We start from the raw sequence: 7,149 nt of genomic DNA, 5'->3' as shown, positions 1-7,149 counted from the left end.
GTCTCCCGTGTTTCTTCTCCACCCACGAGGAGACGTATCCGTCGATCCTTCGATCCTTCCCAGATCCTCGTAGCGCCTTCCTTCCTCCTTCCCCTAATCCACATCTTCCTTCTTCCAGCATCTCCCTTCCACCATCCCCTCACCGAAGGCAAGCACAGCCCCGTCGAGTCTACGACGCCTAGGCCGACAACGAACCCTTTGCGGGTACCATGCTGGGCCGCCGAGGGGTCTCCATCCACCGGTCGACGGGGAGCAGCACCATGGAGGACGCATGGCCGAACGGTGCGACGGCCTTCACTTCCCGAGCGTTGGCAGACAGGGTCTACGACGCCAAAGGGATGTCTTCCCGTTCAGACGCGACCGGTGCCCATGTCGCTGCAAGGCGCTTGCTGCCTCGATGACTGGCTCGTCCATATAAGCAGCGAGGCCCCTAGTATAGGAAGGCATGGAAGGTTGTCCTTTTTTGTTCTATTCTTTTAATTTTTCCGTTTCTCTTCCCGACCTAGACATGTTGAAGGCTCTATTTTTTGCAGGTGCTGCTCCAATGAGGAGAAACTGCTGCTACAGGACGTTCTCCTCCTCTCCTACCCCCACACGTGGTGAGCTCCAACCTCTCTTTCCACCCCTTGAACATCTTATCTGAAGTGGACATCAATTACAATTGTTATGAACACAACATAACAGCAAATATTGGTTTAGTTTCTATGTGCAATTCGATTGTGATTGTGCTGGTTTGATGATGCTTGCTTCAAAAAAAGGAAATCATGGATAATAGAAGAGGGAAACAGCGAGCTTCCTTTCAAATTATTAATATTAATAATCATTTGGTTCATGAAACTTCCATTTCTTGCGTGAAATTTGTACGTACTATAAATGCCACCATCAAGTTAGCTCAAACACAGGCAGCTTGATTGATTTCTATATATGCTAGCAGCAGTAACTACATGTCTCCTATACTAGCTCGATTCAATTCCATACTAGCTCAAGAACACTAGCTATTACATGTTTGTTCGCTTCGGAGTAGCAGGCATCCTCCATGGACGATTCGGAGCTGCAGCATGCACATATTTATTCTGTTTGAACTCTGCATGACATGAAATAATTATTTTTAGTGTTTTTCTCAACTTGTTTTCATTGTTACTTGATATATACTTAGCTTGTACTTGAAGCTATGGGTTAATGATGATGATTTTGTTCTATTTGGAGGCATTGGTGCCCCATCATCGAGTGCATGGATGCAACAACAGCAACAAGATCATGGCCATGCATATCATCAATCACACCATGGAGATCATCCATCTCCTCACCGATGCTAACTCAATCCAGATCACCGCCGATGTTATCGTCCACATGTATCTCTCTTGGTTTCCTTTATTCTCTCCTGCCTTTGTGACGTTAGTATGTGTGCGCTGACTAGTATTGTTGGATCTTGCCAGTTGAATGGATGGTTGTGGTAGTAGAATGGCATTTTTGCTTAGGTACAATCATACTTATGGAGTAGTAAATAACATGTCATGTCATTCTCCAAGTCTGCACATAGCATTGTTATTTTAGGAGAAGATTTCTCATCCTTAAGAAACCTGAACTTGCTTATTTCTGGTGTGCAATCATATGACATGTCTCATGTAAATGAATATGGGTTCTTTTAATCTACAATTGATCCAGTGTTTTTTACATGGTAGTTTAATATCCTCCTTCATTTTCTAATATGCAAACTTCTAATATGTGAGGTGCATAAGTGCATGAAGTGCGGTTTGCATTAGGCTGCTCCTGCTTGACGGCATCCTGGTCCAGCGTCACTTAACCGTTGTGACCTAGCTAGTTTGGTTTAGCTTCGAGCTGCGCACCGCGGAGTGGGAGGCAGACACGCTCGTGAACATCAAGGCCGGATCAAGTACGATGGTGAAACTATAGATTGAGTCACAACTTAAATCAATAGTGGATGCTTTTAGTACATGTACTCGTGCTTATGCTTTAGACATTTACACTTGTAAAACTGTTCTGATCCCTGAGTTACATGCTTGTTGACACAGTATTATCTCAAGTTAGTTTGGCAATAGTTATTTTTAACAATGGGGCTAGAATAATTGTATGGCGTATGTTATGTTGGGCTCATTAACTAGAACTATTTTTTTATTTCTTGATTGCAGGATCCAAAGGTCTAGCTCCATTGGACTCTAGATCATGGATAGTTTAGTCTTGGCCCTTAATTAGAATGGCTAAATTACATTTGAGTATCATTTGTTGGATATTTGCTATGAGAATTATGAATTTTATGAATCGACATACTATACATATGGTTTTGAATATTGTAATTGAATACCTGTATTTTTTATGGTTGCAATAAGCTATTACCACAACCCACTTTTGGTTGCCACATGTTAGCACCACGAAAATTTTAAATTGTTGCAATTGTTTCTCGCAACAAACATTTCACCCGTTGTGATATCTATTTATCACCACCAAAACTAGTATGTTGCAATTTCTTGTTACGATGATTGGAATATTTGTTGCCATAAGTTAATGCCACAAGTATAGTGGTTTGTGGCAAAATGCCTAATACCACGAAAACAAGGATTGTTGCCATAGTTTATTGCCACAATTGACTATTGCCACGGAAGAGTATGCGCCACAAAATGAGCGTCGTTGGCATAGGTTGTTGCCACAAATGTCCTATCGCCATGAGCTATTAGTCGCCATGATTCGTTACATGTTGCATTAAAGCTATCTCCACAATGTAAATTGTGGCATCAGGTGAATGTTGCCATGGGAAAACATGTGGCAACTTCGCACATGGTTGTTGCAATAGCAGACTTTATTGCCATGGTTGTTTTTTTGTGGCAATAACCTATTACCATGTGTCCAGTCGCAACGGCTGCCAACGAATGTTGTTTTGTGGCAATAGATACTTATCGCCACAAATCGGCATGTATTGCAATGATCGATTTTGTTGCAATAGAACCGGATCCTTGTAGTGATGTATGTCTCACCGACATTACATTCATGTCCACTTATTTCATTTGTCGGTGTTCACACATTTTCATTATATTATCCATGCTTAGATTTATTTTCTTGCTTTCTTCTTATGTGTTTGAAAAACTTCAGAAAAACCAAAAAAATTTAGTTGTAGTAATTTACTTTCTATGCATGCTTAGTAGTAGTGCTAAAAGAAAATCCAAAAAGATTTCCTTGTTCTTATTTTACTTGTTGGGAGCTTTCCCGTGTAAATAATTTTTCTCGTTTTTGCTTTTTATTTGCTTGTTGAAGAAAAACCAAAAACTTCAAAAATATTTCAATGTGTTTCTCTGAATTTCTTTTCTTTTATTCGAGTTGTACCAAGGAGAAGACCACGATGAAAATGTTGAGTGGCTATCATATGAATAATTGATGAACTAATAAAGAGCCCATTTTACCTTGCTCCTGTTGAATAAAATGTTTGCAGATTCCAACTTAGTCCATGGCACTCTTGCACTATTATTATTTTCATATCATTCGGTCGTGCAAGTGAAAGGCAATAATGATGATATTTGATGAGCTGGCCGTGGCAAGGAGAAACTGGTATGAACTCAACTTGTCTTGTTTGTGTAAATATGTTTAACCTAGTGCCCATGATTCAGCCCATTATGATTAAACAAGTTTGCAATGACAATTAGAGATTATAGTTTCTCATGCCATGCATAAGTAGCTGGGAGTGGATAATGATTTATCTTGGATATCAACATAGCATTAAAATGATTGTGATGTAGTATGATAATATGGCATCCTCCTACGAATGTTCGAGTGGCATGCTACCTCTTGAGCACTGCGTTGGTTTTCCCTTGAAGAGGAAAGGGTGATGCAGCAGAACAGCGTAAGTATTTCCCTCAGTTCTTGAGAACCAAGGTATCAATCCATTAGGAGGCCACGCATGAGTCCCTCGCACCTACCCAAACAAACTCCTCGCAGCCAACGCGATAAAGGGGTTGTCAATCCCTTTACGGTCATCTACGAGAGTGAGATCTGATAGAAATGATAAGATAATATTTTTTGGTATTTTTATGATAAAGAGAAATAAAGATGCAATTAAAATAAATGGCAAACGAAATAACTAAGTATTGGAAGATTAATATGATGGAAAATAGACCTGGGGGCCATAGGTTTCACTAGTGGCTTCTCTCGAGAGCATAAGTATTACGGTGGGTAAACAAATTACTGCTGAGCAATTGACAGAATTGAGAATAGTTATGAGAATATCTAGGTATCATCATGTATATAGGCATCACGTCCAAGACAAGTAGACCGACTCCTGCCTGCATCTACTACTATTACTCCACACATCGACCGCTATCCAGCATGCATCTAGAGTATTAAGTTCAAGAGAACAGAGTAACTCTTTAAGCAAGATGACATGATGTAGAGGGATAAACTCATGCAATATGATATGAACACCATCTTGTTATCCTCGATGGCAACAATACAATACGTGCCTTGCTGCCCCTACTGTCACTGGGAAAGGACACCGCAAGATTGAACTCAAAGCTAAGCACTTCTCCAATTGCAAGAAAGATCAATCTAGTAGGCCAAACCAAACTGATAATTCGAAGAGACTTGCAAAGATAACCAATCACACATAAAAGAATTGGGAGAAGACTCAAATATTGTTCATAGATAAACTTGATCATAAACCCACAATTCATCGATCTCAACAAACACACCGCAAAAGAAGATTACATCGAATAGATCTCCACAAGAGAGGGGGAGAACTTTGTATTGAGATCCAAAAAGAGAGAAGAAGCCATCTAGCTAATAACTATGGACCCGTAGGTCTGAAGTAAACTACTCACACTTCATCGGAGAGGCTATGGTGTTGATGTAGAATCTCTCCGTGATCAATACCCCCTCCGAGGGTTTTGGCTCCGTATCTGGTAGTTTGGGGTACGTAGGTATATATAGGAGGAAGGAGTATGCCGGTGGAGCAACGTGGGCCCCACGAGGGTGGAGGGCGCGCCTGGGGGGGTAGGCGCACCCCCCTACCTCGTGCCCTCCTGGTTGCTTTCTTGACGTAGGGTCCAAGTCCTCTGGATCATGTTCATTCCGAAAATCACGTTCCCGAAGGTTTCATTCCGTTTGGACTCTGTTTGATATTCTTTTTCTGTGAAATCCTAAAATAGGCAAAAAAACAGCAATTCTGGGCTGGGCCTCCGATTAATAGGTTAGTCCCAAAAATAATATAAAAGTGTATAATAAAGCCCAATAATGTTCAAAACAGGATATAATATAGCATGGAACAATCAAAAATTATAGATACGTTGGAGACGTATCATGGCTTGACTTGGTACATGTGCATGCACGTAGTTGAATCAAATCCAACATAGCCTCTATAATATGTATGTTTATGGTGTTCATATCCTACTCATGCTAGTGTCCAATGTTACTTATGCATAATGCCTGGTTATGATCGTTGTTGCTCTCTAGCTGGCCGCTTCCCAATCTTAAATTGCTAGCCTTCGCATGTACTAAGTGGGAATTCTGCTTGTACATCAAAAATCTTGAACCCAATGTTATTCTAGATGAGTCCACCATACCTAGCTATATACGGTATTACCCTGTCGTCATAAGTAAATTTGCATGTGCCACCTCTAAAGAACTTCTAAAAAAGTATCCGCTTTGTGTGCCTGGATCGTTCATGGAACGACAGGAGGTAGTCGATATCTTTCGTGCTAAGCATATTATCCTCAGGTCGAGTGTTTATTCACTCGCCATCACATGAGGAAATGGGCGGTAATAGGGATGCCCAGTCCAAAAATGCAAAATACAAAAAGAGTTCATCTCTTAAATAATCAAACAAAAACTCCCAATGGAGTAAAAATCTTTACTTTCCGCTTGGGAACCGCCACTAGCGTGCTTAGCATGGAAGATGTTGATAACTGATGGTCATGAAGTGAATGAGAAGGGTGCATGTCTCAAAATTTCATTTATCTCTGTTTAAAAAATTGAGCTCTGGCACCTCTGCAAATCACTACTTCCCTCTGCAAAGGGACTTTCTATTTAATTTTATGTTGTGTCACCACCTTCTAAAAACAAGCGCCAGAAACTGAGTAGAGCACAGCGGTCATGATTTATGCATTGTGTATAGCTAATGTTGGGTGCATCATGACTGGATCTTTTCTATCATGAATTACAGTGTTTAGTCGCTGCTTGAACTTCGGAGGTGCTCTGCATTTATGTTTTGCGGCGAGATACCATTATTGTCATATTATATCATGGTTGTTTTGACAACGTGTTGCTGTTTGAGATACCTTATTATTGCCCGCTAGCTGATTATGTCATTGATATGAGTCATTATAATCTTTAAGAGTTATTGTCGACATGGTTAGTTATAATGTTGGCTGAAAATCTGAGTGTTGTTTAAGCTTATTTATGCAAACAAGAGCAAAAGAATTCGTAAAAGTTTTTTTTCTCACTTTCAGTTTATCAATTGAATTTCTTGAGGACAAGCAAATGTTTAAGCTTGGGGGAGTTGATACGTCTCCAACGTATCTACTTTTTCTCACGCTTTTCCTCTTGTTTTGGACTCTAATTTGCATGATTTGAATGAAACTAACCCTGGACTGATGTTGTTTTCAGCAGAACTACCATGGTGTTATTTTTGTGTAGAAATAAAAGTTCTCGGAATGGAACAAAACTTTGTGAGGATTTTTTATACCAATAATAAGAATTTCTGGAGTCAAGACCCACCAAAGAGCGGCCCCTGGCTGGGCACAACCCACTAGGGCGCGCCCCCTCTCCTGACGCGCCTAGGTGGGTTGTACCCACCTGATGGCCCCACTAATGACCCCCTGATACTATAAAATCACATTATTCCAGAAAAACTCAAGGAGAAAGAATTATTGCGATCCATGAGACGGAGCCGCCGCCAAGCCCTATTCTTCCTCGGAAGGGCAGATCTGGAGTCCGTTTGGGGCTCCAGAGAGGGGGATCTTCGTTCTTCGTCATCACCAACCCTTCTCCATCGCCAATTCCATGATGCTCCCCACCGGGAGTGAGTAATTCCTTCGTAGGCTCGTTGGTCGCTGAGGAGTTGGATGAGATTCATCATGTAATCGAGTTAGTTTTGTTAGGGCCTGATCCTTAGTATCTACTATGTTCTTAGATTGATGTTGCTATGAC

The sequence above is a fragment of the Triticum aestivum genome, chromosome 3A (genome assembly GCF_018294505.1).
Source record: "Triticum aestivum cultivar Chinese Spring chromosome 3A, IWGSC CS RefSeq v2.1, whole genome shotgun sequence".
Lineage (NCBI taxonomy): Eukaryota > Viridiplantae > Streptophyta > Magnoliopsida > Poales > Poaceae > Triticum > Triticum aestivum.
The sequence above is the reverse complement of the archived record's forward strand: the minus strand, read 5'-3'. Positions refer to the sequence as shown.